This window comes from Nuphar pumila, chromosome 8, assembly GCF_984573655.1.
Source record: "Nuphar pumila chromosome 8, dmNupPumi1.hap1.1, whole genome shotgun sequence".
Lineage (NCBI taxonomy): Eukaryota > Viridiplantae > Streptophyta > Magnoliopsida > Nymphaeales > Nymphaeaceae > Nuphar > Nuphar pumila.
Genome location: NC_143256.1, coordinates 18742349 through 18766603, shown reverse-complemented (window position 1 = coordinate 18766603; position 24255 = coordinate 18742349). Strand labels below are relative to the sequence as shown.

Genomic DNA, 24255 nt, shown 5'->3' with positions numbered 1-24255 from the left:
AATGACATATTGAGCTAATGAGATAATGCATGTTATAACACATATATGATGACAATGAACAACAAATATACATTTATGCCAATGATTGATGCACAGATGATCTGTTATGTGTAAAATGGTGAAACATAAGGAAACAAGTAATATCAAATGATGCCACCAGATATGAACAAAATGCACAGATGATAGAAGCAAAATGAAATGAATGGTTAAAGTAAAAACTACAATCAGTAGTGTAAACAGCAGTTGGTGCCTAGGTGTTGCTGGAGTGTGGTGGGCTGAAGGTGGGCTGTGTTTAAAGCCCAGAAATGTTACTGTAGATGAATGGGATGGAGTACACATTTGTAAAATGGAAATGCTGGAAAATGGATAGGATAGGGTGAAGGTTTTTATATACAGGAGAATATAGGTGTTGTCGGGGTGCTACAGCAGATGAGTGGATTCTTAGTGGAGGGTGACAACATATGGATGTTGAAAGTTATGTACCGATGGTAATGTAGGTGCAGCCTCACACAACTCAAAAAGCTTCATCTTCGGTGTATTTTTCTCGAAGACAGCATGGTTTTTCTGATGAGAGTCTTTGGCATTCAGACCCTTCATTCTTAGTAAAGGTAGGTATTGACTAGACAGTTACTAGCACATGACCACAAAACTATGGCATAAGGGACATTAGCGCATAATATTTTCACAACAATAAAATTCCTTAGCTACAGTCTAATGATGAAATTTTATAGGACTTCAGCATCGTTTCTTTATAGCCACAGGTAACATCAGATTGTATCGAATTCGTCAACTCTGGCAACACTTTTCTTGACTTCTGCAGGTGTAACTTCTGCAACATTGTAAGAATGCTGACGTAGATGCTATAAGGAGGCTTCAATAGACGTGGGCAAAGGGTGCAATGACCTGTTATGAATTCTTATGACAAGGTATAAGATATAACGAAACAGAAAGTAGCATAAAGAAAACAATATATGGTGCAACAACAAGGAAATCATGGATGTTATGAAAATATATAGGGACGATGATATTATAGTGCAAAAGTTGTGAGATATGAGAGGAAATATGCAACAACCGCAAGGCAACGTGGAAATGCAACAAGAGAAGCTGATGGCTTCCAATTTTTTTTTTTACTATCATTAACAAAATCATACATTCAGAATTTAATGCATTAAAACTATCATAACAGTCCATCATAGTAGATATCTCAAGAGTTTTTGCAAGGAAAATATAAACACCTACCTCCAAAATGTTGTTTGGCAGATTACAGGGGAAGAGGTCACCACTCACCTGGAGCAACAGAGGATTGAACAGAATAGATGACGCAGGTGGCACCTGACTGCAACTACCAGGCAAATTCTGAAGCAAGTAACAATAATTGTGAAATCTGGCTGCAAAAGTCCTTTGTTGGATTAGGCAGATTACTTACCATAACTCATGTGGAGCTATGCCCAACTTTTGGGCATACAATCTAAATCTTAGAATGCCTCCAATAGGCAAAAACCATCATGCTATAGAACCAGGGTGCTGGAAGTAAATTTGCTAAAACAACAAAAACCCATCAATGCCACAGAGAACAAATCAATAAGCTCGCCATTAGAACGCAAAATCACGCATACCCATAAGCTAAAAGGGAAAAGGAAAGAAGATGGAATCATAGGAAGCAAGGAGAATCCAACATAACTAGTATGAGAATTGAATAAAACAAGAGGATCTAAGAAATGCAGATATTTTAGCAAAGCTAATATACCGTAAAAGGGAAATTTTAATAGGATTTAATAATGACACAAAATTGGAGGATGAAATCTAAGATTGATGAAGGATTGTTACACAATGGCTCTAATCTGATACTAAAGCAGATCAGGTGTCCTTACTATATGTAACCTTCTACGGCCTTATGTAGGCAGTTCAAAGGGGGGGGTCTCTTTAAACTCTTATATATGCAGAGATGGGGAGTAGCTACCAGAGGGATGCACTGATGATGTTCAAATGTTACAGAAAAATACATGCAGATGCTGGTTAGATAGGTACCATACAATGGCCAACGTGAAAACAACAAATCAAGTATCAATCAGAGGTCAAGACGGATATGAAAGGAAAAAAAAAAAAATGCAAACGAAATCAAAATGATGGTGGATGAAAACAGGAAATCAAATATCCAAGAGGAATGACTATGATGCAAATTGGAAATCGAAATTTAGAAGAAAAACCCAGGATATAAACCAGCAAGTCAATAATCCACAAAAAAAAAAAAAAAATATGAAACAAAACAGACTCAAATTGGAATGTTATAAGATGGAGGTAGGGATCAAGGAAAATGCAGCAAACATGGATCATGGAATCTTAAACAGATAGATGAGAATGTTGATAAATCAAGGCTTAGGTGGATTATCTCTAGCAGCAGAGATATAGTAACGAGTTATAAAAAAAAAATGTTGGATGCTAAACGAACTGAAGAAAACAAAATTTGCAATGCAGGAAAAAGATGTTGGAATTTAGGATTCCATTGATATAGCACATAGGTAGATCACTGTTGCTATAGACAACACGATCTTACCTATGGTGCTTTCAAAAGGGGCGACGCATGAGAAGATTAATGAAATCATAGACAACATAAAAAGAGAAAGAAAAAGGGGAAGGAAGAAAAGGAAAAAAAAAAAAACGATGAAAAGAGAATATTACTATCAGACGAAATTAAAATAGAGGAAACAACCGATGTTTACCTGGTTCGCTGATCGAAGCATGAGCTTTGTCTTGCTTGTGATTCTCGGCTTATGAGATCAAACTTCAGTTGACAGGGAAGAAATTTGTGGCTTATGATTCAGGATTAAGACTCCCGATTGCGAGATTTCAACTGAAGCGGGAGTGGCGTCCCTCTGTAGGTTGTAACTTTCAGGATTGGTCAACTCCTCTTAGATGCAGAGGCTCTCGATGAAAGGGGAGCTACTAAATTTCTTTTGGATAAGGTCGAAGGAATGAATGTTGGAGAAGCCCTCATCAGATCGCTTGAGATTTCTGAAGCAGAGTCGACTTCCTCCAGTTGACGGGGAAAATAAACCAAGGGAAGGAGAAGAAGCAAAGAAGACGACTGAAGGGATAGGAGATGGGTCTGCTGTCAGACTCCCTTCAAAACGAAAGAGGAAGAAGATGCGAATGGGGAGGTGAAGAAGCGGTGGATCTTAGGGTTTCCTTGAATCCCCTTTTAAGGAGGAGCAGGGAAGATTCAGGAAGAGGAGGTTAGAGATGAAGGGTGAAGATGGCGGTTTCGTGATGGAGGGTGGAGAGAGACCCAGCGGTTCCGTGATGGAGGGTGGAGAGAGACCCAACGGTTTCGTGATGGAGGGTGGAGGGAGGTCGGCCATGGAGGGCTTGGGCGACGAAGAGGGTTTCGGGAGAGGCGGCTGCGCTCTTCTCCCATCTCCTTCCTTACGAAGGGTAAAAAAAAAACCCTAAAAAAAACCTATTTTGCAGAAGGGGCCCCTTGTTATTTCGAAAATTTACAAAGAGGGGGCTCCTGAGGCTTTTAGCAAAATATCGATTTTTAAAAGTCTCAAACTCATTCGTTTTTCTTGAAATTTTCCCAATTTTTGGTTTTTGGTGTTATTTTCCCAATTTTTTTGTATTTTTAAGTAAAAGTCCTAAGATTTGAGAAAATAAAAGATTAAAACTAATTTTTTGTGTTTTTGCAAAAATATTTACAAAAGGGAGTTTTTCTGAGAAATTAAAAGCTATTTTGAGAAAATTTCCTCAGAAATGGGTTTTTGATCCGGATTTTGAGGAAATATGGATTTAAAGTACTGGATTCGGATCCGAAGTTGATTTTGAATATATCAATATGGAATTCAATCCAGAAAATCTGAAGAATGATTGAATTTTAGCTTTGATTTTCTCAGAAGATGGAGTCAGGGGCAAAAAAGGTCATTTTTGGATTTTTTTGGAAAATTTGGGGTGTTCACAGCTGAGAAGTAAATACTAGGTTGAGTTCTCTTCTTCCTTTCTTTGATCCAAGATCTGATCTTATCAGATCAGATTCTATTCTCCTTCTGTCCTGAAAATTGATCTTATCATATTGGGTTAAAAATCTCTTTCTTAAAAATTTTAAACATCTTTCTTCCTCTCTAAGTTTTCGATCTCTTAAAACTGAATCTGTTCACGTCAAACAGTCTGGTCACGTCAAACCAGATCTGTTTTCTTACATCTTGATTATTTTTTTTCCTCTTTGATGCTGGATCGGATCGTTCCAGATCTAGTGTTTTCGTTCCAAGCCAGACTAAATTAGATCTGGCCATGGCATATTGATTCTTCCCTTCAGCAGCGTTAAATCAAATCTGATCGTATCAGATCAGATTTGTGTTTCCATTTAAACCTAGATCTCTCTTTTGTCTTTCAAGTCAAATCTTATTCTCCAAAACCAAATCAAAGTTTCGGTCCATACAAAAAAAAAATTCAGATCATTAATTTGTCGTGTTCTACTGATTATTTGTTTCCCTGCAATATTATTTTCGTAGCAAAAAGAAAAAAAAACAGATTTACATTGCTGGTAAATCAAACTGCTGGTCAGAGTGTTCTTTTGTTGTCCTTTCACATGGATTCTCCCTTCCAGTTTCCTTGGACAACTCATATAACTACTTAACCTGGAAGCGACAAAGTTTTCCTTTTATTAAGAGTCTGGATCTCTCTGGATATCTTGATGGAACGATCCATGCACCACTAGAATTCATTCTGCACGAAGAGCGAGATGATAAAGGGGAGGTTTCCAACAAATTGATTCATAATTCAAAATTTGTAACATGAAGAAGAAAAGATCAGGCAGTTGTGGCTTACATTACCTCTATGCTTTCCCATGAGATATTAGTGGCCATCCTAGATGAATGTTCAGCCAGAGAGTTGTGGCAAATATTGGCGCAGACTTATTCACAGATTTCATAAGCTAGGATTTTGCATTTAAAGAGAGAATTTCAGCTTTTGAAGAAATAGAGTTTATCAGTGACATAATACATGAACAAAATCAAGAGTATTACATATCAACTAGCCATGGTGGGTTGCGTAATTCTTAACAAAGAAAAGGTTCAACAGGCACTGAATGGTCTGGGTTCTGACTACCACATGTTAGTCACCTCTCTTCTATGCCTCCCTTCATTGCCCAGTTTTGAAGATCTACGGACTAAGCTACTACAATATGAAGTTACCATTAGGGGCGAGAAGATGACCCTGAATTCCAACAACCATGAGGTACTTGTCACATGAGTAGTATTAGGGCGAGGACATGGGGGCTTTTGAGGCGGGCGTGGACATAGAAGAGGTAATCAAGGAGGCCGTGGGCTTTTTCCCATACCCTACATGTCACCTAACTTGTATCCAGGGAACCCTATAAACATCCTGACATGTTTTCAGTGTAATAAAATGGAGCACATTAAAGCAAATTGCTGGCATAATCCGCAAAACAAAGGCAAGTTTAATGGTGCTGGGCCTTCTACTAGGGGACAAGCAGGAGACGACCGTAAAGGAGATGAAAAGAAAAATGTGAAGAATCTTTTGATTTTCGCTCTTTCAGAATTGAGCTTCAAGCAAACTGAGTAGGAGACTTGGTACATTAACTCCGGGCTGCTGCACATGTGACATGTGATATTGGTAAGATTTATTAAAACCGGAGATGGTGTTCTTCATCCTATCTCTCATGTTGGAAATATTTTCCTTCTACTCCCCAATTCCTCATTACCTTTATCTGATGTTTACCATTCTCCTAGTATTGTTAAAAACATTGTTTCTGTTTCTAAACTTGTCGATGATACTAATTCTTTTGTCGAATTTACTCTTTCTGTATGTGTCAAGGATCTTCTCACGAAGAAGACACTCGTTGAAGGAGAACGACAGGGAAACATGTATGTCTTCAAGGAGTCTCTTCTAGTTCATGATGCATCAATAAATTCACAACCAGTTTGTCCAGTGTCATTCAAAGTTTGTTTTAGTCTATCTCAATGTAATAAGCCAGAGATTTGGCATCGTCGTCTTAGTCATTGTAATCATTCATTTATTGAGAAGCTTGTGTCTAGTGGACTTGTTCCGCAGTCTAGTTTGAATGTCGAGGCTGATTTTCTTCTTTGTTTCCGTTGTCAATTATGTAAAAGTCATGTTCTTCCATTTCATTCAATAAATCAAAGAGATTTTATGCTTTTTGAAATTGTCTATTCTGATGTCTGGAGACATGCCCCGCAGTCTTCTTTATTGGGCAATCATTATTACATTACTTTCATTGATAGTTACTCTAGATACACCTGTATTTATTTTATCAAATATAAATCTGAAGTTTTCAAGCTTTTCTGCTCATTCTGTGCTTTAGTTTGTAATCAATTTTCAACTAAAATTCAATATTTTCATTGTGACGGTGGATGAGAGTACTTATCAAAGGAATTTACTGAATTTCTCTAAGATAATGGAATAGGTCGTCGAATATCTTGTCCACACACACCACAACAAAATGGTGCGGCTGAAAGAAAATACTGGCACATTGTAGAGAGTGCGCTGAGTATGTTGCATAACACTCACATTCCTTTAAACTTGTGGATGAAAGTTTTTCATTCAGCTGTCTATGTCATAAATCGACTGCCAATGAAATTGTTAGCAGATCAATCCCCTTATTTTACGCTATTTACACTATTGGGGGTTCATCCTGACTATAATAAGTTGCGAGTGTTTGGCTGCATATGCTATGTTCATATTGACAGTTCTTAACGTGATAAGTTTCAGAAAAAGGCATGCAGGTGTAGGTTTGTTGGATATGTTGATCAATATAGAGGATATCACTGCTATGACTCCACTACCAGTCGCATCAGAGTTTCATGGAATGTCGTGTTTCACGAGACTCATACTGATGATTCAGGAAGTACAGAGGGACACTATAAGGATGCTAAAAGTTATCAGCCATGGCTTGTTGCTGAGGTGCTTGATCAAATGGTGATGCATGACGTACCCTCATGTCATACACTATCTGCAGAACAAAATAGTACAGTTGTACACCCAGAAAAGGAAATGTCGACAAACACACAAGATATTACTATGCCTGTCATTTCAGATGTTACAAAGTTTTAAGGGATTACCTATGTGCAGTGAAACAAAGACAAAGTTCAACGACCTATTGTGCAACCCAGGAGGCTTGAGAGGATTCACCATCCTATTGAAAGATGGGTAAGTTATGACAACTTCTCTACAGACTTACAACTGTTCATCTCCCAGATTGAAAAGCATGATGAACCTATCAGTTTCTCACAAGCATCTATGTCAATCAAATGGGTTGAGGTCATGAATGAGGAAATGAAAGCTTTACATGAGTGTGGGACTTGGGAGATTGTTCCTAGACCATCGAACAAGAATGTTGTAGGATCTAAATAGGTCTATAAAATCAAGTATAAACTCGATGAATCCATTGAACGCTATAAGGTGAGGCTAGTAGCGAAAGGGTTCACTCAAGAATACGGGCAAGATTATGCCGAAACATTTAGTTCTGTGATCAAGATGGAAACTATTCGATTAGTTCTGTCCTTGTCAGTTCAGTATGGATGGACTCTAAGTCAACTTGATGTCAAAAATGTATTTTTTGCATGGCACTCTCAAGGAAGAGGTGTATATGGAGCAACCCTCTAGTTATACCAAACATAGCCCCAACACACATGTTTGCAAGCTACGAAGAGCCATCTATGGGCTAAAGCAGGCCTCCCGCTCATGGTTTGATAGTTTCTCTATTGAAGTTCAGAGACATGGGTTCGATCTCATCTTGATCATTCGCTTTTTATTTTTCGAGATTGTCAGGTACGCACCTTAATTCTTATATATGTGGATGATATTATTATTACTGGGAACTCCGATGAACACATAGAAGCTACCAAGATCTTATTGAGTCGACAGTTTAAGATGAAAGATTTGGGGGTTTTGCGTTATTTCTTAGGGGTTGAGGTGGATCGACAGGATGAAACACTTCACTAACCCAACACAAATATACTTTGGATTTGTTGGATAAGGCAGGCATGAAGGATTATAAACCTCTATCCACCCCTAGTGTCCTTAATCATAAACTCGGATCCCGGGATGGGGAAGCATATGAAGATTCCAAGAAATATCGGAGTCTTGTGGGTATGTTCCAATATCTCACCTTCACTAGACCAGACATTGTGTATGCAGTGAATCAAGTTTCACAATTCATGCATGACCCACGAACAAAGCATATGAATGTTGTCAAGAGAATCCTTCGATATTTAAAAGGAACTCTTGGAGATGGTCTAGTTTATCATCAATCCAAGACTAAAGGGGAGCAATATCGACTGGATGTATACACAAATGCAGATTGGGCTGGAGTTCCAGATGACAGGCAGTCGGTTTCTGGATATTGTGCTTTTCTTGATGGGAACTTGATGGCGTAGAGTAACAAGAAACAACGTGCATTTGCACGATCTAGTATTGAAGCTGAGTATCGATCTATGGTGGCTGCTACAATAAAGGCCACATGGCTGAGACATCTTTTGACTGAAGTTGGAGAATCTATGCTACCCACCACTCTCTTGCGCGATAATCAAGGTGTCATACAAATTGCTTTTAATCCTATTCACCATAGTCGCACAAAGCATATAGAGATTGATCAATACTTCATTCGGCAAAAGATTGAAGATAGAGAAGTTGCACCTATTTATGTTCCTACGGCTGACCAAGTGGCAGATTTGTTCACTAAGGGTCGTACCAATATGCGTTTTTGGTTCTTGAAGAACAAGTTGTCCATGTTGCAAAATCATGCACAACTTGAAGGAGGGTATTGAGAATGTAGTGTACAGGTCTAGTTCTAGACCCAAAATGATTCTTTTGTATTGTATTTACATGGTTGGTATTATCGGGTCTGGGTTGACAGACCCAATCCAACTTGTATCATATATATAACATTGAATATAGGGCACAACCTCTCATTGAGAATCGTGTCAGTCATTGCCGCCTCTCCTTCTTGCAAATCCCTTTCTCTTCTGTTGTGGATGAAGATCTGGTCGAAGGTGCTTGACTTCTAACAATTTCTACATATTCTAATTTCAAAAGAAGACATTCATTTTTAATATAACCCTTTCAAAACACCTACCATACATATGAAGATAGAAAAGCTAAAGATACATACTGGAATGCAAAATCCTCGAATCCATGCCATTCATTAATACGAATCTTTTTCAAGACCATGATGCCTTGCTCTGATACCATGTCACAAAATGGCATGGACCTCAATGCACTCTATAATGAACTCCAAGAATAAAAACACAATGCATTTGGATAAAAACATAATAACTAAAATAAAACACAATAGAATGTGAATGAATAACTTCATTAATAAAGAACATTAAAAATACAAAGAAAAATACATTTTAATCATCATTACAATACACTCAAAAACACACAAGAAGCTTAAAACTACCCATCACTCTCTTACCTTACAAAGGCACCCATATTTATAGAGAAACAGAGGAAGAAAAGAGATTAAAGGAGAGAAAAAGGGAGTCCACATTAGTTTGACTAGCTGTTGGACCTAGTCCAATGGCTAGATTTCTAGCCGTTGGACCAGCAGTCCAACAACTAGTCTAAGTCAACCACAGTTGACTTAACTTTAAAGTATATAATATATATACAAGTATATATATATATATATATGTATATATATATATATCTTAACAATATTTGGGTTATATCATTTGAACATCTAAGACAAGTAGTTTGCATTGTATGCTGTATCTTAATAGCCTTTAGTTTGCAAACTTAATCTGTTGAAGTGATTATGTCACTATGAGAAATAGAGATGGTGAAAAGCCCTTCATTTTCCTTGTTAGCTTCGAATCACATCGGCTACTGCTGGATTTCTGGTTTTGACTGAATTGCCTGTTGCAATTTTACAGGTGGATTAAAGGAAAGTGTTAATGCAATATTTGATACATTGTTTTTTCTTATTTTTAGGTCTTCAAAGAGAATGCACTTGCTGATTATGATTTTTTATTTTGGTGTGACTCAACAGAAAGATACCTATTCATTCTTTGTTTTATATATTTATTTCTCTAGTAGCCAACTCTCATATCTTACTGCGAAAGCTTATCTTGCTGTTTCAGGTGCTAACAGTGTCTGCAGATAAAACTGCAAAAGTGTGGGAGATTGATGAAAATGGAAACGGTAAGGTGAAGAAGACACTTACTTCATCTGATTCTGGACTGGATGGAATGCTAGTTGGTTGCCTGTGGCAGAATAATCATCTTGTCACTGTTTCCCTTGGTGGCACTATTAGTATATATTCAGCCAATGACCTAGAAAAGATGCCAGTATCATTTTCTGGGCACATGAAGAGCGTCACTGGTTTGGCAGTCACCTCTGAAGGCAGCCAGAATATTATTCTATCTAGCAGTTATGATGGGGTGATTGTCCGATGGATGCAAGGAGTTGGATGTGCAGGAAGGTTACAGAGAAGGGAGAACTCTCAAATTAAATGTTTTGCAGTGGTGGAAGGAGAGCTCACCACATTTGCCTTTGATAACAAGGTAGCACCATTTCTTCATGTACATGTAGTAGTTGCCTTTATTTTTATATCTTGTGGTTTGTGTGCTTGCACCATCTTTTTGAAGCTGATTTTCTTGATGACTTATGATTGCAACTAGGCTGGAGAACATGATGATGTGTCTTTCTATTATCCAATATGATCACTGAAATGAATATATTTCAATTCAATCTTGCACCTTGATGGGGTAGGCAATTTACACACTAGCTAAAATTACTACTCAATGTTGAGTCAGGCATAGTAAGCCAACAAGATCTTGTGTTCTAAATAAAACATGTCTTGAGGGAAAAGACTGACTAGATGTTCATTGCAATTGAATAACAAGAAAATGAAATCTTGCGTTGATGGAGAAATGTTAGATCCCTCAATATAGAAATGGTACAAGAATGTGCTTCACAAAATGCCCTTATGTGATATTACAGAAGTAATTTTGGCATTTTAGAGAACAATGGAGTGAAAAATATAAAATATATAAAGAATATGAAAAGTGAAGTTATTGATGACTAGTATAGTTTTGTGAACTCCATGTATAGTGAACTGTGATAGTGTTAATAATTTTCTCCGGTGGTAAAGGAGCTTGATTGTAAATTATATTTTTATCAATAAAAAATGTCACTGCCTTTAAAAGTAGAACTACAAACTGCAAAGATTTTGTCATAAAATATGACAAATATTGAGATTAGGGGTGGCAAAACCTGACACGACCTCCCAACCCGACCCGCCAACCCGCCTTTTAGGCGGGTTCAGGTTGGGCTTAAACTAACCCGTTTAATAAACGGGTCGACCCGCCTTGATAGAAATCATGGGTTCCTTTCTTCATCTACAAGCAACAGCACAACATGGGGAGAGAGAACGTGGCTGCAGCAAAAATCCCTAATCAGGGTATTCATTTTTGCTTCTCTGATTAAATACACACAAATACAATAGCTAGGGTATGAAAATACCCATTACATGTTATGATAAAATTATAGCATGCCATTAATGAAACATTAATGAGCATGTGTTTAAAATGAAAGGAATTGGGTCTGGATTCTGAGTTCCAGACCTTATACTAAATGACAGTATCTTTTCACCCCCCCTCCAGTTGTACATGGTTTTGGACCATGAACATCCAAAATCTGTCCTTGATAAGTCCTTTTGTAAACAAGTCAACAACTTGATCAGCAGTCCGCACGTATTCTGGTTCAATTTCCTTCTCTTCAACCTTTTGTCTTACAAAATGTTGATCAATTTCAATATGTTTGGCACGACTGTGGTAGATAGTATTGAATGACATGTTGATAGCACTTTGATTGTCACACAAGAGAATACTTTTAGAAATCGATTCTCTTTTGTCAACAGGTGTCTGATCCATGTTACTTCGGCTGTAGTAGCTGACATTGATCTATATTCATCTTCTGTGCTCGACCTGGCTATGGCTTTTTGTTTTCTACTGCTCCAGGAGACAAGATTTAGCCCAATGAAAATGCAGTATCCTAAGACAGACCTACGTTCATCTGGATCTCCTGCCTAATCTACATATGTGTAAGTAAGGAGTTCATGCATGTGATGACCAGGCATACTCTTTTTGTACAGAAGACCATCTCCAATAGTACCCTTCAAATATTGAAGAATGCATTTAACGGTTTTCATATGCCCAATATGTGGTTCATGCATGAACTGAGATACCTGATTGACAGAATAGACAATGTCAGGCCGAGTGAAGGTAAGATATTGAAGCATTCCTACTATCCTGCGATATCCTGTAGGATCCTCGTACAAATCTCCATCTTAGCAACTGAGTTTCTGATGAAGTACATTGGGTGTGCTGAGGGGCTTACAATCTGTCATACCTGCCTTGCTAAGAACATCAATGGTATACTTATGCTGAGTAAGCGTCATGCCTTAAGGAGTCCTGTCAACTTCTACTCCAAGAAAGTATCGCAGTTTACCAAGATCCTTCATCTTGAATTTATGATTCAAAAGTTCTTTAACCTGTTCAATATGTTCATTAGAGTTACCTGTAATGATAATGTCATCAACATATATCAATAACAGGGTAATTATATCTTTGCATTTAAATATGAAAAGAGAATGGTCAAGAAGAGACCGACTAAACCCATATTTTTCTACTTCAAGAGCGAAACTGTCAAACCAAGATCGAGATGCCTGCTTTAGACCATATATAGCTATCTTTAACCTGCACACGTATTCTTTAGAGTTCCCTTTTGCATACCCAGTGGGCTGCTCCATGTATACTTCTTCCTTCGGAGTTCCATGTAGAAACACATTCTTCACATCCAATTGGTTGAGAGTCCACTGGTGCTCAACAGCCAATGATACTATGATGTGGATAGTTCCCATTTTCACAACTAGAATAAAGGTCTCATCATAGTCTTGTCCTTGCTCCTGTGTGAATCCTTTGGCAACCAGCCTTGCCTTATATCGCTCGATAGCACCATCTAGCTTATACTTTATCTTATAGACCCATTTTGACCCAACCACATTCCGATTATGTGGTCTGGGAACAATATCCCAAGTGCCAGACTCATGAAGAGCCGCCATTTCGTTGTTCATAGCTTCAATTCATCTCTTAGAATTTATTGCTTGATAAAATGTTGTCGGTTGATCTTCCTTGCCCAAAGAGGTTAAGAAAAGTTGAAAATCCATCGTGAAGTTCTCATAACTGACCCACCTATCAATAGGATGCCGAGGTCGGGTAGACCTTCTGTGAGCAAGTGATTGAGTGGAAACATAAGGAGAATTATGCTCCTGATTAAAGCTGGGAGGTATCTCCTTCTCACGTCGAGAGTAACCAATGCCTTTATACCTTTCGGGGGCCAATAGTGATTCAGACGTTACACTTTCTTGAGTTCTTTGCGCAACAGTAGATACGTTTCCCTAGTCTCTTTGATTACATTAAGAAGAACATACATTATCAATACTAGAAAAGAGATCTGAGTTCAACCAAGGGTGATAAACTTCAATTTCAGGAGGAGTTCTAGCATTATGACCAAAATTTGATTCGTCAAACACAACATTTCTGGATATTTTTATGCGCTTGCTCACGGGATCATAGCATTTGTAGCCTTTGTAATCATCAGCATACCCCACAAATCTGCACTTTAAGGCCTTATCCTGAAACTTGTGCCGCATTGAACTGTCAACATGAACATAACATACACCCGAATACACGCAAATCGTGATAATTTGGATGCACACCATGCAAAGAGAAATAGGGTGATTTGTTCTCTAAGATGTTCATAGGCAATCAATTTATGACATAGACAGTTGTGTGAAAAGCCTCTGCCCAGAAGGTAACTGGAAGGTTACTATCATGCATCATGCTCATTGCACTCTTGACAATATGACAATGCTTCCGTTGAGTAATCCCATTCTGTTGAGGTGTGTGAGGGCAAGACACATATCTACTTATTCCATTTGTTTGGAGGAAATTTATGAAGTCATTTGAAGAGAATTCACCCCCTCCATCACATTGGAAACAAATAATATTCTGAGAGAATTGGTTTTGAACAAAAGAATGAAAATTCTGAAATAACTTGAAGGTTTTAGATTTACTTTTCATAAAGAAGATCCATGTATATCGAGAATAACTGTCAACAAATATGAGATAATATCTAGTGCCATACATGGAAGGAACTGGAGCCGGGCCCCAAACATCAGAACATATAATTTCAAATGGTCTTGAAGCTCTTTTATTAATGGAATGAAAAGGAAGAACATGACTCTTACACTGAAGACAACTAGAACACTTTTTATTATCGACACTTAAGTCTAGACTTGACTTGGGAATAAGACTACTTGAAACAAGCTTATCAATAAAGCGACTACTACAATGACCCAGACGACCATGCCAAAGATTCGACTCAATACATTCAGAAAGATTAAAAACACTCTCAGTAGAAACTGAAGATGATGATGTGAGCTTCAAGATGGAATCAACAGGTTGAACACGAGAGGAAGGATTCTCTTGGAACACGTACATATTTCCTTGACGTTTTCCTTCAGTGAATGTTTCTCTCGTTTGAAGGTCCTTAACACAAACAGAAAAAGGAGTAAACTCAACTGAAGCATTAATGCCATCTACAAGTTTAGAGATAGAAACAATATTTTTCTTGATATTAGGAGCATGAATGACATTTGAAAGTGCAAGAGAATAGTTGGACATGGGGATTACAAAATTTTCAATGTGCGAAATATGGTGGTGAGACCCATCTCCAGTGACTATACTATTTCTACCAACATAAGAAACAAGATTTAGGAGCTTACCAGCATCACCAGTGACATGAGTGGCTGCACCCGAATCAACATACCAAGTACCTTGATTATTCTGTTTGATATTCAATTCAGCCAAGGCGAATAATAGTAACTCTTTGACTTCTCCACTATTTTTCAATGTATCTATTCCCTTTCTTGTCTCCAATTGCTTTCCTCTATTTTGCGGGTTAAACCAACAATTTGCCTTTATGTGTCCCTTTTTGTTGCAGAGAAAGCAGGTAGGTATTGTCCTTTGCCTTTGCCCATTGGGAGGAACATTGGGTGTAGGTAGTATTCCACAACTTCCTTGTCCATTTCTTTCTTGACCCCATTTGTCTCGAAAATCATACCTACCACGTCCTCGCCCATAGGCAACTCCTGTGGCAAGAACATTGTGTGCTCCAACATGAGCATGAGTATCTTCAGAAAATCCTTTCAACGTCATCTCATACTGTAAAAGCTTGACACGAAGATCTTCAAATGTAGGTAAATCTGGCAAACACAATAAGGAAGTAACCATCATATGATAGTCCAACCCCAACCTACTCAAAGTTTGTCGCACCATATCTTTGTCACTAACAGGGCATCCCACAATGGCCAATTGATCTGTAATAGTCTTCATTTTGTTCAAATACTCCATAATAGTCATGGAGTCCTTTCTTAGCATTTGAAACTCTTTCTTTAAAAATAATACTCTGGCATGAGAAACTTGAGAATATGTCTGAACCAGTCGATGCCATAATTGCATTGTTGAGCATGAAATGAAATGGGGATCTTCGAAACACGAGCTTAGATTAACAAGGGCAAGTGTCAAGAATGACACTAAAGCATAACCCTTAAAAAGGGTATAACCGGAAACAAAATAAAAACAAAAATGTATTATTTATTGATATGAAAAACCAATTGCTTAAGAAGCATTGGAATGAAATACAAGAGGGGCTGCACCCCTTTATATACACAGCTGAAAGAGGACTCAATAGAGCTGTTGGACACAGTCCAACAGCTCTATTTAGAGCTGTTGGAATGTGTCAGTCCAACAGCTCTATTAAGAGCTGTTGGAATGTGTCAGTCCAACAGCTCTATTGCTAGTCAAGTCTGGACAGGACTTGACTAGCAACAGTCATTCTAGTTCAAACTGAACTAGATGACATAAAGACAAAAAATAAAAATAAAGGAAAAAAAATACAGAAAAGAAAGAAATGAAAAATGTATTTATATATATATATATATATATAATAATAATATAATATAATTATATATACATATGTGTACAGTTTTACATTTTAACACTCCCCCTCAAACTTACGGTACAATGAGCGAAAGTTTGTCTAAGAGAAAGTGAAATCGGGGAGCAGCGAGAGGCTTTGTAAAGAAGTCTGTTAACTGATATTCTGAAGTGACATATGGCAGATCAATTATCCCGTGTAGATATTCCTCTTTGACGTTGTGACAATCCATTTCGATGTGTTTGGTGCGTTCGTGGAATGTTCTGTTACTGGCAATGTAGATCGCACTTTTGTTGTCACAACACATTTGTGAAGCCTTTGTTGCTTCAGCTCCCATGTCAGCAAGCAGTCGTCGGATCCAAACTAATTCCATGGTCGTGGTTGCCATGGCTCTGTATTTAGCTTCGGTGGATGAGAGAGATACCTTCTGCTGCTTTTTACACCTCCACGAGATCAATGATTCCCCTAAAAAGACACAAAAGCCAGTGGTTGAGTGTCTGTTATTGGGATCACCTCCCCAATCAGCATCAGTATATGCAATTAAATCAAGAGAAGAGGAGGAAGATAAGAAAAGTCCTTGTGAAAGAGAGGACTTGATGTATATGATAATACGCATGACTGCTCCCATATGAACAGAAGTAGGAGCATGTTGAAATTGACTTGCTGTATGAACAGCATGTGCTATATCTGGTCTGGTAATGGATAGATAGGAAAGTGCCCCGACAAGCTGTCTATAAGGAGTAGGGTCTGCAAGAAGTTCTCCATCATCAATCTTCATTTTAACATTAACAACTTCTGGAGTGTCAACTTTCTTATCATCAGTAATACCAGACCTGAAAACAATATCAAAAGCAAATTTAGTCTGAGATAATAAATATCCTCTAGGAGAATAAGCAACTTCAATGCCTAAAAAGTATCTCAACAAGCCCAAATCAGTCATTTCAAAATGAGATTTAAGAAGTGTTTTGATTGTTTCAACTCCCTGTTTATCGCTTCCGGTGATGATCATATCATCCACATAGAGAAGAAGCAAAATGATCCCTGTATCAGAATTCTTAATAAACAAAGCAGTGTCAGTTAAACAGAATTGAAAACCAATATCAATCATAACACGACTAAACCTATCATACCAAGCTTTTGGTGCTTGTTTAAGTCCGTAAAGAGTTTTTTCTAAGCGAAGGACTTTACCCTTAGGAATACTTAGACCAGGAGGGGGTTCCATGTATACTTCTTCAACTAGCTTTCCATTTAAAAAAACATTTTTGACATCCATTTGAAAAATAGAACATTTTTTGATAGAAGCTAAGGCAATTAAGGTTCGGACAGTAGTCATACGAGCCATCGGAGCAAAGGTTTCTTCATAATCAATCCCATATTCTTGGGCATAACCTTTGGCTACTAAACGGGCTTTATATCTTTCAAGAGTACCATCACTCTTGGTTTTAATTTTATAAACCCATCGACATCCTATAGTTTTCTTCCCTGAAGGAAGATCTTGAATATTCCATGTAGAAGCCTTTTCAAGTGCATCTAATTCAGCTTTCATGGCTTCTATCCATTTGATATCATTTTTTGCTTGAAAATATGTGGATGGTTCTTCATATGAGCGAATTAATGCAATAACTGCCCTATATGTGGGTGAGAAAGACTCGTATGATACAAACCAGTGGCGTAGCTAGGATTGACGTGGGGGATGGGCAAACAGGGGTGTAGCAAAAAAAAAAAATGGCGTGATAGTCGGGGGCTCGGGGGCAGCGCTTCCGAAAAAAAAAAATTGAGATAAAATAAAAAATGGCGACAATTATTAATAAAAATCTATTTTATATGGACAAATCAAACTATTTGCTGCAGTCAGGGCTGAGCTGGGCTAGGACTGGGCTTTTTAAAAAAAAAAAATTTAACTGTTTCGAGAGGCAGGACTGGGCTACAGCCCATTCCTGCCCCCGCCCCCCCCAACTCCGCCTCTGACCACCAAGATTGGCCGTAGAACCCCGAAAAAGCTTTAAGCTAAAAAATGAATACATTTTTTATGACACCGATGATGACCAACATGCACCATATACAGAATTCAAGCAAAAAGAGTATAAAAATGCCTGTTAGACAAAAAATACAGACGCCCAAATATTAAAATCTGTCAATGGCCACAGTTACTCACTACAAGAATCCTAGACAATCGAGAACAAGCAATTCACTCACCAACTATCTGGTAGATAAAGATACGCTATCCGTTGCCTTCGTTACATTGATAGACATCCATACCTTTTTTTAGCAGCAGGCACAAAAGGAGAGTCCTATGCACGCACGATGACCAAGAAAGGATAGCAAGATTGACTCTTCCAATGAGGTTGCGCCCAAAAAGGAGGAAAGAAACTAGACCCACGTTCAGTTGTGCCCCAAAAAGAAAGGATCAAGAACCAAATTGAAGGATTGGCCTGTATTGCTCCTGTAGAATGGATAACTGGATACTGTATCACCAGAGCCACTGAACATGAACAAAACCCACCCTCAAATTTAGGAGATAAGAGGGTCTTCTTCAAACTGCTAGCGATGGTTGCCGGAGATTGGCAAAGGTCCGACTGACTGCGACACCGGTGCCTCGCGTCGCTGGAGATTGCAGCCGAGAGGGAGAAGCTCGGAGGGGGGCACCGCCACCGCGGGTTCACCGAAGGGAGGCCGGCGGCACTGCAGAGCACAAGGGTTGCCGGCGAATGGGGTTGTCATCTTGCCTGTGACTGAAGGGGAACGCTGGAATGGAGGGGCAGAGCTTTAGAAAACTGGCTAGGGTTTTACCCCTCGCCTCTTTTGGCAGGCTCTAGACTCATCGAGAGCCCGGGTCTCGGTCGACTCGGTTTCACGAGTCCCGATTCGACTCGGTTTTCCGAGTCATGAGTCGACTCGGTTTCAATCAAGGTTAGAATATAAACTTTCTTGGAGGCCTCGAGATTTGGGATGATTGTCTAGTTGGAATGTTAGAATATTTTTCAAGTGCACATGGAGGATTAGACTCTTGTCGCCTGGAATATTGAATACTAGTATCTCTATGAACTTCTTCATTTTCAACATTAAGATCAATCATTCTTTGATCATCATCAAAGTTACAATCAAGGTCATATTCATCAGATGTTGATATTAGATCTAGCAAAAAGGAGTACTCAGTGACGTCTTTTAATTTTCTAAAATCAAAGAAGCTCTCCTTTTCAAGAAAGGAAACATTTCTAGACACATATAGTTTATTATTTTTGAAGTCAAAACATCTATAACCTTTCTGGTTTTCAGCATATCCTAAAAAGGCACAAGGAATCACACGAGGAGAAAGTTTATCATTTTTGTCAGTAAATATGAAACATTTGCACAGTTTTACATTTTAACAGAGCAGTCATCTGGAATTGCCACAAGCACTTCTTGTGACAATGTAGAAGTGATATAGGCAACCAACGCCTGATCTCACTTCATCCAGGATACATACTCAGGATTTCTAACATAGGTAATAGAAAGATCTTTCTCACCATTCTTTTCTTCTTGTGGTATGAATTCTAGAGGAACAGGAACAGAACCATCCAGATGTCCAGAAAGGTCCTGACTTCTTATGAATGGTATGATTTGTTGCTTCCAAGTTAGGAAATTGGAATTGTTCAGTTTCTCAGACACGAGTTGGCTGAGAAAGTTTGAGGAAAGACCAGACTGAGAATGAGGAAATGAGTCCATATTCTTTTGAAGCCAAAAACAAGAAGGAATAAGATCCAACCAAGAGAAGGAATAAAAAATAAGAAATGGCCTTACGACAAAGACCCAACCACAATTGAATTCTAGTATAATTCAGAACATAAATTTTAATATCAGAGAAGTCTAAAGACCAGACTAGTTTTTTTTTTTTAACTGATGATCACAAGGCAGAAAAACAGGACTGCACAGTAAAGAATCTGTTCTGAATAAAATTCAATCAGTAATAGGTACGTTATTTTGAAAATAATGTGTTTTCCTTTTAGAATAATGAGAAAACAGGCAAAACAGAGATGAAAATGAATTCGAAGATGAAATTATTTTAATCAAGATAGATCTGGGCGTGCAGATCACAATCTGATCTGACGTCAATATGCAAATGAGTTTGGAGTGATCCTTTTCAACTCTTGTAATCACACATAGATCAAAAAAATTGATCTTGCTTGATTATTTTGCTTATGGATGGGTAAGATCACGTGCAGCAATGTGAAAGAAGTAGTAGATATGACAGAAGAACAACAGGGAATGAAAGAAGGAGGAAATATGCCAACGTGACCAAATTTTAGTTTTGGATTTTGGAAATAAGAGAAACACGTTGGCTTAAATAAAAAAGGGGAATCAAAAGGAGGTACTTGAAGAAGACAATAAGCAGATTAATGATGTATTTCAAAAGAGCAAAAAGAAAGAGGAGAGTACGAAGAAGAGATTTCAGTCCAGACTGCAGATTTAAATACAAGAGAAATCGATAGGAAAAATGAGAAAACAGGTACCTTAGAAGGAGACAAATCAGTCATAGAAGGAACCGATCTTTAATATTGAACCTGCTGCTCTGATACCATGATAGAAATCATGGTTTCCTTTCTTCATCTACAAGCAACAACATAGCATGGGGAGAGAGAACGAGGCTGCAGCAAAAATCCCTAATCAGGGTATTTATTTTTGCTTCTCTGATTAAATACACACAGATACAATAGCTAGGGTACGAAAATACCCATTACATGTTATGATAAAATTATAGCATGTCATTAATGAAACATTAATGAGCATGTGTTTAAAATGAAAGGAATTGGGTCTGGATCCTGAGATCCAGACTTTATACTAAATGACAGTATCTTTTCACGCCTAACCCGTTTATTAAACGGGTCGGGTTCGTGTTAGGGGTATGCCAACCCAGCTGACCCGTTTAATAAACGGGTTAGGCGGGCGGGTCAACCTGCCAATCCGTTTACCCGACCCAACCCGTTTATAAACGGGTTGGCGGGTCGTGTCGGGTTACCCGTTTAATAAACGGGTCGGGTTCGTGTTTGCCACAGCCGACCCGTTTAATAAACGGGTCGGGTTGAGGTATGCTGACCAGCCAACCCGCCGGGTCGACCTGCCAACCCGACCCGATTGCCACCCCTAATTGAGATAGGCAACAATGCTCCATCTTGAGGTGTTGCAAAGATATCTATCGAATTGATTTATGAAGTCAAGCCTTGAACTCTCTTGGAGAATTTGCAATTCTGTTCAGAAAATTTGAAGTGCTAAACATCTTGAATGCAACTCTTTCTTATTAAAGTGGCAAGTCACCAATATATGGTTGCTTCTTTTCATAGATATTATTTATCACCATAAAGCTTCCTAGAAGTTTCACCTGAATCTCTGCCTTTTGTAATATTGCTTTTACATGAATTCTTTTCAAATGGCCCAAAAGACATGGCTTTATAATTTGGCTTCAACATTTAAGCTTATGATCATTTGTCTCTTTTCTATTCAATGGTACAGAATTCACTCTCAAAGAAAATAAAACCAGAGGCGGTTCTTTTATGCACATACATGCAGGTCATCTATTTTGTACTTCAAAGGAATTGGCATAGAAGATTCCTTTTTGATGAGTAGCCTTCAATTTTTTGAATATTCATGGCCCATCTCAGTATCATTTCATTGTGCATGAATTGATTAATCAGGCTAATCGGATAATAGATATGTTAGTTAATTCACAAGGCTCCAAACTGACTAATAACAGTATCTTCCAACATATTCTCTCTAAAAGATAAATATACTCTTTGTTGTTCTTGTAACTTCAATCTCTAAGAGGTACGTAAATGAGACCAATTTCTTGATGTCAAATTCTTGAATTAGAAACTTAAATAGCCTTTGAAATTCTATATAATATTCCATTGAAATAGTTTGACCAAAATATGCAAGTAATATCATTTTCAATACTCCTTGAGAAGAAATAAAAAATGAATTGAGATTTTTTCACGCCCATGCTTGAAATGAGCAGTACTACATCTTTTAAGCAAGTAATTCAACTTTATGTTCATGTGGTGAAGACGAAGAATAGAGAAGAGATAACAGGAGGTACCACAGGGCTGTAAAGTGCCTCATATGGTGGGTGATGTCGCAGTCAACTCTCTTGTATGTTATGTCTAACTTTAGGTTAACCTAATTACACATATACCTTTTGAAAGGTACACCTTGCCATGTAATGATATAATATGACGAGCAGTGCTTCATTGGCCTAATCATAGCACTATGGATATTGTTTTGTTCTGACATTGTTACCGTGCCAGTTGTAATTTTGACATATAAAATGTCATGAGCAGAAATTCTCTTGATCCAATGTTCACAGCATAAGGAATTGATTTGTATGTGACAGTTGACACTATTTGTTATTCATTATGTAAGTTGTACAAGTGGAATTTGATTTTCGCACGTGCATGGTATAGTCAACCTCTCTCACGCTCTCTATAAACAGGCAACTAACTACAATTTGTATTCATACATGTGCATATATGTATTGGATAAACTGGGAGCTATGTCACATAGGTACGGGTGCAGATGCGGGGGCGGCGATGCGGCACTTTAAAAGAACTTGGGTGTGGGGGTGCGGGAGGGTATATATATATATATTTTAACACCACCCCTTTACCCTTTCTCGTGGTACCCCATTCTCAAGCCCCATCCCTCTTTACCCCTTCTCGAGGTACCCCCTTATTTTTTTAATTGGGGGGGGAGGAGGGTGCTCGAGGTACCCTTACCCATTATCAAGCTCTGTCCCTTTTTTTAATGGACAAAGTTAACCAAGTCCATTTTGGACAATGATAACCTTGGGTGCGGGTTGACCGAATTGGGTGCCACACCCGCGTCGCGTCAACGTGGGTGCAGAGGCCTCTTTGGTGAGTCCCTGTGACATAGACTGGGAGCATGTCTGTGCTCGCTAGTATGTCTAATGGCAATAACATGTGAAAGATTTCCAAAGGCTATTCGGTTGGAGATTTTCTCCTCGTTTTTAAGTTATATTGTCCTAGTCCAATTTGATGATTTTATCAGGTGTTCTCCAAATATTTGGTCCTCTTCTTTGATGTTCGGATAGTAAATATCAGGGATAGTCCATATATTCTTGTCTGGAAAGCTTTCCAGCCAATTATAAAAGTTCAATACACGGTAGTATTGCTCACCAAGTCTGATGAATAGCATATTCCTTTAATAAGGAACAATTTCTTAATCTACCTGCCAAATTCCAATTGATGATATCCTGCTGTGGGGCTTATATTTTGTTGACTGTACAACAACTGTAGCTATGTACAATATGTTCAACTTGCTTTTGCTACAAGAGATGATCCTTTTCCCAAAATTTTACAGGTAAGGAGAATTCCGCTGCATGCTGATCAGTGTGGTGATGAAGAACAAATTGATATTGGTGCACAACCAAAGGACTTAAATATTGCACTTGATAAGCCCGAGCTGGCATTGCTTTCAACTGATTCAGGAGTAATCATGCTTCGTGGATCCAAAGTGTTGTCAACTCTGAATCTTGGGTTTGCTGTGACGGCATCTGCAATTTCACCTGATGGAAGTGAGGCCATTGTTGGTGGCCAAGATGGGAAACTCCACGTCTATTCTGTCAATGGGGACACTCTCACTGAAGAGTCAGTCCTTGAGAAGCATCGTGGTGCTATTAACGTCACTCGTTTCTCCCCAGATGCCTCTATGTTTATTTCTGGTGATCTCAATTGAGAAGCTGTTGTATGGGACCATGTCACTCGAGAGGTACCATCTCTCTCTCTCTCTCTCTCTATATATATATATATATATATATATATGTGTGTGTGTGTGTGTGTGTGTGTGTGTGTGTGTGTGTGTGTGTGTGTGTATCAATCCTTGAACACAAGCACACACACATAACAAAAAGAAAACAAGAATTGGTGTATGTACAGAGTCTACAGACAGTATGCGAGGGAGATGCACATTATAACACTTTGCAAACCATGTAAATCCTTTTTTTTTTGTCTAAGAGAAATAATTTAAGCCAGGGGATAAGAAATCTTTCAACAAGCTTACAGAATAGATCAAATTAAGATTCTTAACCACCAGTCCTATTCCGACCAATCCAAGCTAAATCCCCATCTGGCCATTTTATTGGCACAATCCAAAGCTTGTTTGAACAACCACTGAAATGCTGGATAAAACCAAAACAAATGCTCAATTGTTTCGTTCTCATCGAAA

The 24255-nt window shown here is 38.3% G+C and overlaps 1 pseudogene across 1 annotated transcript; it reads left to right on the top strand.

Annotated features, from left to right (window-relative positions):
• Positions 1-5263: 5263 nt before the first annotated feature.
• On the top strand, positions 5264-23799 carry LOC149829713 (actin-interacting protein 1-2 pseudogene; annotated as a pseudogene). The gene is made up of 3 exons (XR_016433534.1): positions 5264-5299; positions 10119-10541; positions 23392-23799. The product of XR_016433534.1 is annotated as an actin-interacting protein 1-2 pseudogene (transcript).
• The last annotated feature ends 456 nt before the right edge of the window (positions 23800-24255 follow it).